The 9,808-nt window shown below is 33.9% G+C and overlaps 1 long non-coding RNA gene across 1 annotated transcript; it reads right to left on the bottom strand.

The window, feature by feature from the left end:
* Window positions 1-944: 944 nt before the first annotated feature.
* LOC127746757 (uncharacterized) lies at window positions 945-4,876 on the bottom strand. Its single transcript, XR_008008443.1, has 2 exons — window positions 4,319-4,876; window positions 945-1,151 (listed from the first exon to the last, which is right to left on the bottom strand). It is a non-coding gene; the product is annotated as an uncharacterized LOC127746757 (long non-coding RNA).
* Window positions 4,877-9,808: the final 4,932 nt, after the last annotated feature.

The raw sequence follows: 9,808 nt of genomic DNA on the forward strand, positions 1-9,808 counted from the left end.
TGACTAATTTCGAGACTTGTTGTATCTTTTTTGTTATTTAAATCTTTTTGTCATGAATTTAATTTTATTATAAACGAAAAAATTCATTAATAAAATCTCACAATATTACATGGATGTTATATATTGTGGTTTATTATTATTATTATTATTATTATTAAATTGGTTTATTTTAAAATATTAGAATATGAAAATATATAATTATACAAATATTGGTCAGTTCAAAGGTCTATATTTAACCAAATTACATGCATATATTTATGGCGACTATATACTTAGGTGACTAAGAATGAATCAATACTTATTATTTATGCGCCACAATAATCGGTCCAAAAGAAGTTTAGTATTTAGCCAAATAATAATCATTGAACCTTATATTTATTTTCTGTTTAATTATACAACCACTAATCAGCCCAAATGAAGGTTGGTATTTGGCCAATTGATAGAAAATATATGCGATAATAAAGAGGTATAATTTTCAAGTTTTCATGTGAGCAATGAGTCAATCCAAAGAAAGGCTTATTGATTGACAGAAGTTGTTGAGAATATTTGGTAAGTTGTATTAAATGAATTTATGTATACGTAATTTAAATGGGTATGGATCGACCCAGAAAAAATTTTGTACTTGGACAAATTACATGCACATTTCTGTAATAAATACATGTTAATTATTTGGTTTCATGTGAACAGTAAATCTGTCCAAAGATGGACTTATTATTTGACAGAATTTATTACTAATATTTGATTACTATATTAAGAATATACCGCTTGCTGTAACGACCCAACTTCCAAAACGTCATGATCGTACCGAAAGTAAGGTGTTACCAACCTGCTTTCCTTTATTAACTATTTACTATTGAGCCTTTAGTTCGATATCACAATTTTATAGAAAATTCCAGAAAAATTTTATTTTTGTTTATCAAAATCATATAGCAAACATCACCAAGTAATAATAATCACATAATTATTTATAGTAATAATCATTATACAAAAGAATTTAAATAAAACCCAGTTACAACTCTTATCCCTCTGAATAAAATAAAATCTTAAACAACAAATGCGAGGGAATTCTATGAAAGCAACTGAACTAAAAAACTTAACTCATAAATATAGTCCAACAATCATCCGTAGCTTCAGAGTCTTCGAACCTGTCACTGAAAGGGTGGAAATTTATGGGGTGAGAACAAACCACACGTTCTCAGTATGGAATGGGAATGCCGTAAAAGTAATGATTAACATGCAAATAATTAACATACTCAAGGAAACTACATTTTTATCAAACCTTTTTGAAAATACTACTCTTGGTTTTACGTTAGCTAATTAATTACCTCTTTCAAAATCTCTAAACTCAACAAATTCTAAAATATAAAATTGGTCACATTAACAATTTATCAGCCACAAACAGCATTGCTCAATCGCTGCAATAACTAAATAAATCAGCAACATAAGTAATATAGCCGAACCAAAATTCACAAACATCACTCCTCAATACTTTACTAAGTTCACAGCTTCAACAAAAATATTCAGTCAAACACACAGCCAAGTCACCAAGACAAATAGTACAATCACAAGGGAAAAAGATAAGCAACACAATCAAATGTAAATGCGCAAACAAGGATGATGCATGTCTAGCCCTAGTGCAGGTAATGAGCTCATCTGTCGGTTTCTACTCGCTCCCGACGTAACCCAGCATTACTAGCCGGACATGGCTTTTATGTTGGCTATACCCCTGTGTACAGGAAATAACCCCTCTTCCACCACAGGGTCCACTGCACGCAGGAAATAACACATCTGCCACTACAGGGATGTATGCCGACACACCTTCTGTATACAGAAAATAACCCCTCTGCCACTACAGAAATGGAACAGGTGGTCATGGTACTTTTGTAGCAGGAAATAACCCCTCTGCCTTACAGAAATAAAATATGGATCTGTACCATACGAAAGCGTTCTCAGTGGTCACACCGTCATCTATCTGACTACCACAATACAGCAGATGAACACATAGAGATATCTCTGGGGTTGCCTTAATGCAACAAATGACCTCTCAATAGGTCCTTTGCTTTTTATCACATAATCATTCTCATTATCATCATTCATTATCATTCTCATTATTCATCATCACTTTCACATTCTTATGCAGTACCTCTTTCTTTCTCTGTTCAATCGTACTATACAAACTTTATACCTTTCAGCCACACTTGATTCTCAGTCATAACAATTAGCACAAATAAGAAACTCAATTCAACAAACAAATCACAATAAAACAAACAGCACAATGATCCTCAGTTCGTGGGTTATACCCGAGATCAATATACAACAATACAGCAATCCTTAGTTTGTGGGTTTTCCCTGTAGTTAGACAACTAACAATACGTGGGGTTTTCCCGTCTTTTGTCACTTTTCATTATCCTTTCTAAATTTCAACAATCCACATATCCATTCGTCATTCTCTTTCTCAAGCATTCGTTTATAAAAATCTTAATCATCGATTCAGTTCATAATCTCTGCTTTGGCAATCTTGAGTCAAGCCTACTTTAAAACTACTTTTCAGTTTAGTTCTCTATCAAAAGACTCAAGAAAATCGTTTATTTTAAATTCATTAAACACTTTTCAAAACATAACCTCGCGTTAGAAGTAATCAAATAAAACTCTTTCTCAAGTTTACTAACCTCCCAAAAACTCAAAACTCATCTCTTTACTATTCAAATTCAAATATTTATTATTTCAACAAACTTCTAAAAAGACAATCCTTTATTTCAAATCCAAAACATAATTCTTTTCATATTAAATCAAACTCAAAACATAAATGTTTCCTTGACAAATCGATTTCAAAATAATATCATTCTTTTCTTAATCAAATAAAACTCAAAGCATAATTCTTTCTATTCTTCAAAACGGAATCTTTTTTGTAATAAATCTAGCATAAATATAATATTTTTCTCAATAAATAAAACTGAAAAACATAATTCGTTTCTTTTCATAGAAATCGAAATCAAATAATATAATTTTCCAAATCCAAATCTTTTAAAATAACATTTCAGACTAAGCCTCAGATTTTATAAAATTTCGGCAGCACCTCCTCTAAAACTCGGACTTAGTCACCCTTACGGGTTCCCTCTTTCTCAACAAATCACCAGCCCTTTTATCAGTAGTTATCACAACAGAAAAATCTCAATAATCATCTCATCTTAAATTAATTTGAAAACCAACATCCTAACATTAATTAAAATTAGAGTTTCCATAAACCATTCTTTAAAAGTAAACCAGTCCAGCTTCAAGAATTCATAACTAATATCCAAACCATCAACTTTTCATATTTCTAGTTATTTTTAAAGTTATTTAGTTATTAGCAAAGTTACCAATTTATTCTAAAGATCATACTTTAAGAAAATACTTTAGTAATCACCCTTCAATCCTTTAACAGTTCTCAAAATCAACTCTAATTAGACTTAAATCAACAATAATAACCAACTTGGCATAATCGATTAAAATCGGAATTTCCAGCAATTCTAAAATAATCAGAAAACCCATAACAATCAAAACCTCAAATCAAAGTAAATCTCATCAGTTAATTACTCACGACAACGAAGCCATTCAATATCATAGCCATAACCTAAACTCAGTTCACATCCGCATCCAGCTTCAATTATAACTCAGAATAATCACCACAACTAACTTTTCTCAAATACATTTCATTCAATAATTAACCCATCATATTTCAATTTAATAACTAACATTAAATAAATCACCACTTGCAGCCACACTTCAACCAGTTCCAACCCGTCACAAGTCCATTTCACAGCCATTCCAATATATTAAAATTCCAATTCAATATCAAATAATTCAAAATAACTCATTCAAGATCAAAATCTCAGCCTACCCATCACAAAAATCAGTAATTCAAAATACAATTCACAACCAGATTTTAGCCAATTCAGCAATATCACATAAGATCAGAATTTCCAACAAATCCATCAAAATTAGAAAACTAATATCAATTACAACTTTAAACACTCACAACAACAAAACCCAAAGACATTCACAACAACAATCCAAACTCAATTCATCAATAATCCATTCGACAGCTTTTCAATAATTAACTCAGCATACTTCAATTTAACAAAATTTACTAAATTAATCATTAATCACAACAACATCTAAATTCAATCACAGCTCAGAATAATCACAGCAACTAACTAATTTCAAATCCATTTCAAGTCATTCATATCAATCAAGAAATTCTTAACCATTGTTAACCATTTGCACTTATCCAAATAACTTTGTAGGCATTCTAAATTAAAAACGTTAAATCCCCTACCTCAGAGTGTCAAAATCCATAGAAATTGCACTTATCAACAACAACTCTAATAGCAACCATATCATCTCAAAGTAGTAGCAGCAACAGTTTGGCATCTCCGATCAACAACAGCAACATTATTTCCGATCACTCTTCACCGATAAAATAACGGAGCAGCAACAACAGGGTTTCCGGACAGCTCCAGTGGCGGTAATGGGTGAGCTAACATAAATAGTAGCAGAAACAAGGGCTGAACAAAGGACAATGGTTCCAACCTTCGTGAACTCTCTCTCACCGCAGATGGGCTTTCTAACAGCAACAGCTTCTGATCACAGCACAACAACCTGGCGCGGTAAAGATCCTTTATTCCTCTACTCTATGTGTATTCTGCGATGTTGGTGATAGTAGCACCCAGCGAACCCTCCTTCTCCAGCGACAGCTCCTTTGAGGGCACCAAGGCACAACGGCGACAGGAGGCACGGCGACGCCTTCTTCCTCCCGCTCTTGGCTTGGGCTCGTCTCCCTCCTCTGGTTCCTTCCGCGACGGCATGGCTTTGACGACCTGGCTTCGATGGCGATGGTCTCGCGGTCACGGCGGTGGCGGGGCAGTAGCTCTTCCCTCTCTCTTTCCTCTCTATTTCGCTGCTGTGTGTGAATGTTACGTTGAAGGAAGGTGAGGGTGAGGTTGCGGCTGTGTGGTGTAGAGGAGGGGATTAGGGTTTCTTAATTTAGGAATTAGGGTTTAGGTTTTTGAGTTTGGTTTGGGAATTAGGGTTAGAAATTAGGATTTTATAAAAGAATATGGATAGATATGAATAGATATTTTGATAAAATTGAAGGGTAGAGTAATTTTAAAATTAAATATATTCTCTTAAAAATGAAATTAAATATATTCTATTAAAATATTTAAGAACATTATTTATCAACATATTGCTAAGTTCAATCAATTATTTCTAATTTAAATTATAAAATAAACATATTAATCACATGTTTATAAAATATAACTTAAATTCAATATTACTTATTTAAATTAAATGATATAACTTTTTATCAAAACTCTAATTTCAATTTATGTAGAATGACTAATTATAATAAAAATTGTACTTGAACATTAATTAACTTAAATTTAAAGTATTTATAAATGTCAATCTAATCATTTCTAATAAAATAATTTCTAGGAGTTCAACATAGTTCATTCAAAATAGAATTTATTTAAATTAAATTATACAATTCTTCTTATTTTTTAATTATCAAAATTATAATTTCAATTATACCAAATATCCAATAAATATTATATAAAAATTCTAATTAATTTAAACTCCAATTATGATGAAACTCCATTTAATTACCTTTAGTAAAATAATTTTCTTAAAATAAAATTATCAACAAATAAAATAAATCACAAATAACTAATTATTTGATTTCCAAAAACTAGGGTCGTTACACTTGCAAGTTAATATTTTTGTCTAAAGACTAAGGCTTAGTTTGGTAAAGTTTTTACTTTTTAAAAGTTGTAGTATATGTGTTTGGTAAATTAAATTAAAAATAGCTTTTAATAAGCACCCACTACAAAAAAAAAATATGTTTTAGCGATAAATTTTTAGTGGCAATAACATAATGGCCACTAATTCCTTAATTTAAATTATGTTTTTGCGACAATTATATATTTGCCATTATTATTATATGTTATAGTGGCCATTATTACTATTGCCAAAAAATTGTTATCCTTTTTTACTTTTAATTTTAATTTTTTTAAATTATTATAATGCCTGTTACCATTATTGCCGCTAAACTTTTATTATTATTCTTATTTATCTTTTTCTCCTAAATTAATTTGAAAAACGGAAAGAGAGAAAAACTAAAAAAAGAAACAGAAATATTGCCGCTGGTTAATTCCCGTAGTTCCTCCATTGTCGATCACCATCGCCGTAACCGTTGCCATTGCCGATAGTCACCGTCCATCAACCTACTCCTTAGATCAGACTTCATTTTCATTCGATCCGCCTCAAATCCGCATCATTATTATCATTTGTTCCTCTCAAATCTACGTTGCCAAGGTCTTCCAGTCACCGTTGCTACTCTTGTCGCAGCACCATATCTCTACCACTTGAACTGCTGCCGTTCTTGTGCATAGACTCACAAGATTATCGCCGACGGTAGGTCTTCTCCCTTTATTTTTTCAATTTTGGTTTAAATATTCAGAAGGCTATGATTCTCTCTCTGTGTTACTACTTTTATTCTGTTTTCTTACTTGATCCTAAATCTAGTAGATCAAGCTAAAATCAAAGTTTTAGTAATAAATTTTATTTGAGGTTTGTTAAGGTTTATTGATTCTGCATTCAACACACTCTTTTCTCTTGTTATCTCTGATGGTAATCAGTGGCTAAGAGAAGGGGGTTGAATCTTAATCCCTTTTTTTGCTGAATCTCTATTTCTGATTTTTCAACCAAACTTTAAGAGATATTTCTGCTTTTGTCTCGCGTCAAGTTAAGAGACACTTTTATTTTGTCTCGTACCTAGTTGAGAGAAACTTTTGGTTTTGTTTCCTGATTAACAGAAACAGAGAAAGGAGTAGAGAAGAAGAATTAACACCAGATATATACCGGTTCAGCCAATGGGTGCAATGTGGTCTACATCCAGTATCCATCATAAAAATGATAGAATTTCACTATGTTATTGATCGGGGGAAAACTTGTCTCTCAACAAATCTCCATTCGGCAAGTGTACCGAATTTGTCGTCAAGTAAAAACTCACAATAGAGTGAGGTCAAATCCCACAGGGATTGATTGATCAAGCAACTTTAATTAGAGGAATGTTCTAGTTGAGCGAATCCATGAATAGAGTTGATACTTGCAGAAAATAAAATGGCGGGAAAGTAAATGACTGAAAGTAAATTACAGAATTGTAATTGGGAATGGGGGAATTGCTCATAAAAGTAAATTGCAGAAATTAGAGAGAATGGGTAAGATCAGAAATGGGGGATTCATTGGGCTCAGGAGATGTTGCATTCTCCGGATCAATTTCATTCTCATCTCTTCCTCAATCAATGCACTCATTGATCTCCTTGGCAATCTTAAGTGATTGAACAACAATTTCTTGTGGTTCAATCTCTCAAATCTTGATCAACAGCCAATTCCTTGGTTAATTGCTCATGAGAAGAGATGAAGTATGGTCACTGATGATACCACATGCATTTCCCAAATCAAGTGTTGAGAGGGTTATAGCCACATACCCATCCACACCCAATGTGGTCCAGCATGAGAAAGCATTTCAAGCTGATCTCTTCATTCCTCTTTCAAGGTTCCGAAGAGATCCAAGTTTGAATAGCTTCTTTTCCAAGATAACTATCCAATTGGATGAAGATCGAAAGCTTTCAAGTAAAATCAAGAGGAAAGATAGAAGAAGAATAATGAAAACTAGTATTGATCCATCAAATTACAACAGAGCTCCCTAACCCAATGAAAGGGGTTTAGTTGTTCATAGCTCTAGAAATCAAAATCAAAGATGGAGAATACATGATAAAGCTAGAAGTGCAGAGAAAGTAAAATACAAATAGTAGTTCTATTTCCTAGCTCTCCGTCCGTCCTAAACAATTCAAAGCTACTCCTATATATACTATTCTTCTCAGCTTCTAGTTGGCTCTTCAAGTCTTGGGCCTTTGGGTCTTGAGTTTGAAGCAGTTCCTTTCTTCATTTGGGCTTGGCCTTACTTGCAGAGAGAAATTGTGAAGTGGGTAGAGACTTTAGCTCAAGACGTCAGGGGTGTTTAACATTTAGCGAAAGTATAAGTTTGAGAACGTTAGTGACAATTAACATTGTCACTAACGTTCCAATACACCACTTAGCCTCACGTTAAAGTCCACGTTAACTAGGTTAACGTGGCTTCTAACATGGCTTTTGCCAACCTTCGAGAACGTTAGTGACACTCAACATTGTCACTAACGTTCCAGTGTGCCCCTTCTTGCTTCATGTTAAAGCCCACGTTAACTAAGTTAACGTGGCTTCTAACGTGGCTTTTGCCAACCTTCGAGAACGTTAGTGACACTCAATATTGTCACTAACGTTCCAATGTGCCCATAGGTCACACGTTGGAGTCCACGTTAACTAGGTTAACGTGGCTTCTAACGTGGCCACTCTTAGCCATCCCAACGTTAGTGACAATGTTGAGTGCCACTAACGTTGGCCCATCCTTCATTCCTCATCGTTAGCTTCCACGTTAACCAAGTTAACGGGGAAGTTAACGTGGCTCATGGTACTTTGCACCTTAGGCCAACGTTAGTGACAATGTTGAGTGTCACTAACGTTGGCTTCTCTTCCCCCTTTAACGTTAGAGGCCACGTTAACTAGGTTAACGTGGCCATTTGTGAGCAATTGCCAACGTTAGTTAAGTGTCACTAACGTTGGCTCAACTTCTCTTCTCCACGTTAGAGTTCACGTTAACTTAGTTAATGTGACTCCTTAACGTGGCATTGATGGCTTTTGAGAGTGTTATTGGCAATCACTTTTCTCCTTAGCCTTGCAAGTTACTCCCATTCTTTGCTTCCTTTGTCCTGAAATCAAGCAATAAAGTGCATCAAAGTTCTAATCCAAGTCATGGGGGATGCAATATCAACTTTGTCATTAAAATCATGCAAAATCCTCATGAAATCATGTAAAATGCACAATGCATGCTTGAATCAGGATGTAAATGATTTTCTACCCAAAACTAGCTTATTTCCTAAGAAAATGCAATGAAACTACCTAAAAATAGTAACGAAAAGGTCAGTGAAACTGGTCAAAATGCCCTGGCATCACAACACCAAACTTAAAGCTTGCTTGTCCCTAAGCAAGTATTGGAACAAGAGAATGATGAATGTAATCCCCAGAGAAATGAGTCATTCTTGTGGAATTCATATTACTAATTTTATGGTGGTTTCATGCATAGCAACTTAGGTTCATTCCACTGATGGCTTTCAGACCTTTATCATCTCCTAACATACTCACTTTGTTATATCCCATGAGACCTTTATTTATTGATCCTTTTATTGTTATTTCAAGGGTTTTTTGTGTTCTTCAGGCTAAGTGCTCTGTAAGGGGGTGATGAGCGGATATTTTATACGCTTTTTGGGGGTAATTTCATGTAGATTTTAGTATGTTTTAATTAGTTTTTAGTAGAATATTATTAGTTTTTAGGCAAAAATCATATTTCTAGACTTTACTATGAGTTTGTGTGTTTTTCTATGATTTCAGGTAATTTCTGGCTGAAATTGAGGGAGTTGAGCAAAAATCTGAGTTAGGCTGAAAAAGGACTGCTGATGCTGTTGGATCCTGACCTCCCTGCACTCGGAATGGATTTTTTGGAGCAACAGGAGTCCAATTGGCGCGCTCTTAACGGCGTTGGAAAGTATACATCCAGGGCTTTCCAGCAAAATATAATAGTCCATACTTTGCATGAAGATAGATGACGTAACTTGGCGTTGAACGCCAAGTACATGCTGCTGTCTGGAGTTAAACGCCAGAAACACGTCATGAT

Source organism: Arachis duranensis, chromosome 4 (genome assembly GCF_000817695.3).
Source record: "Arachis duranensis cultivar V14167 chromosome 4, aradu.V14167.gnm2.J7QH, whole genome shotgun sequence".
Classification (NCBI taxonomy): Eukaryota; Viridiplantae; Streptophyta; class Magnoliopsida; order Fabales; family Fabaceae; genus Arachis; species Arachis duranensis.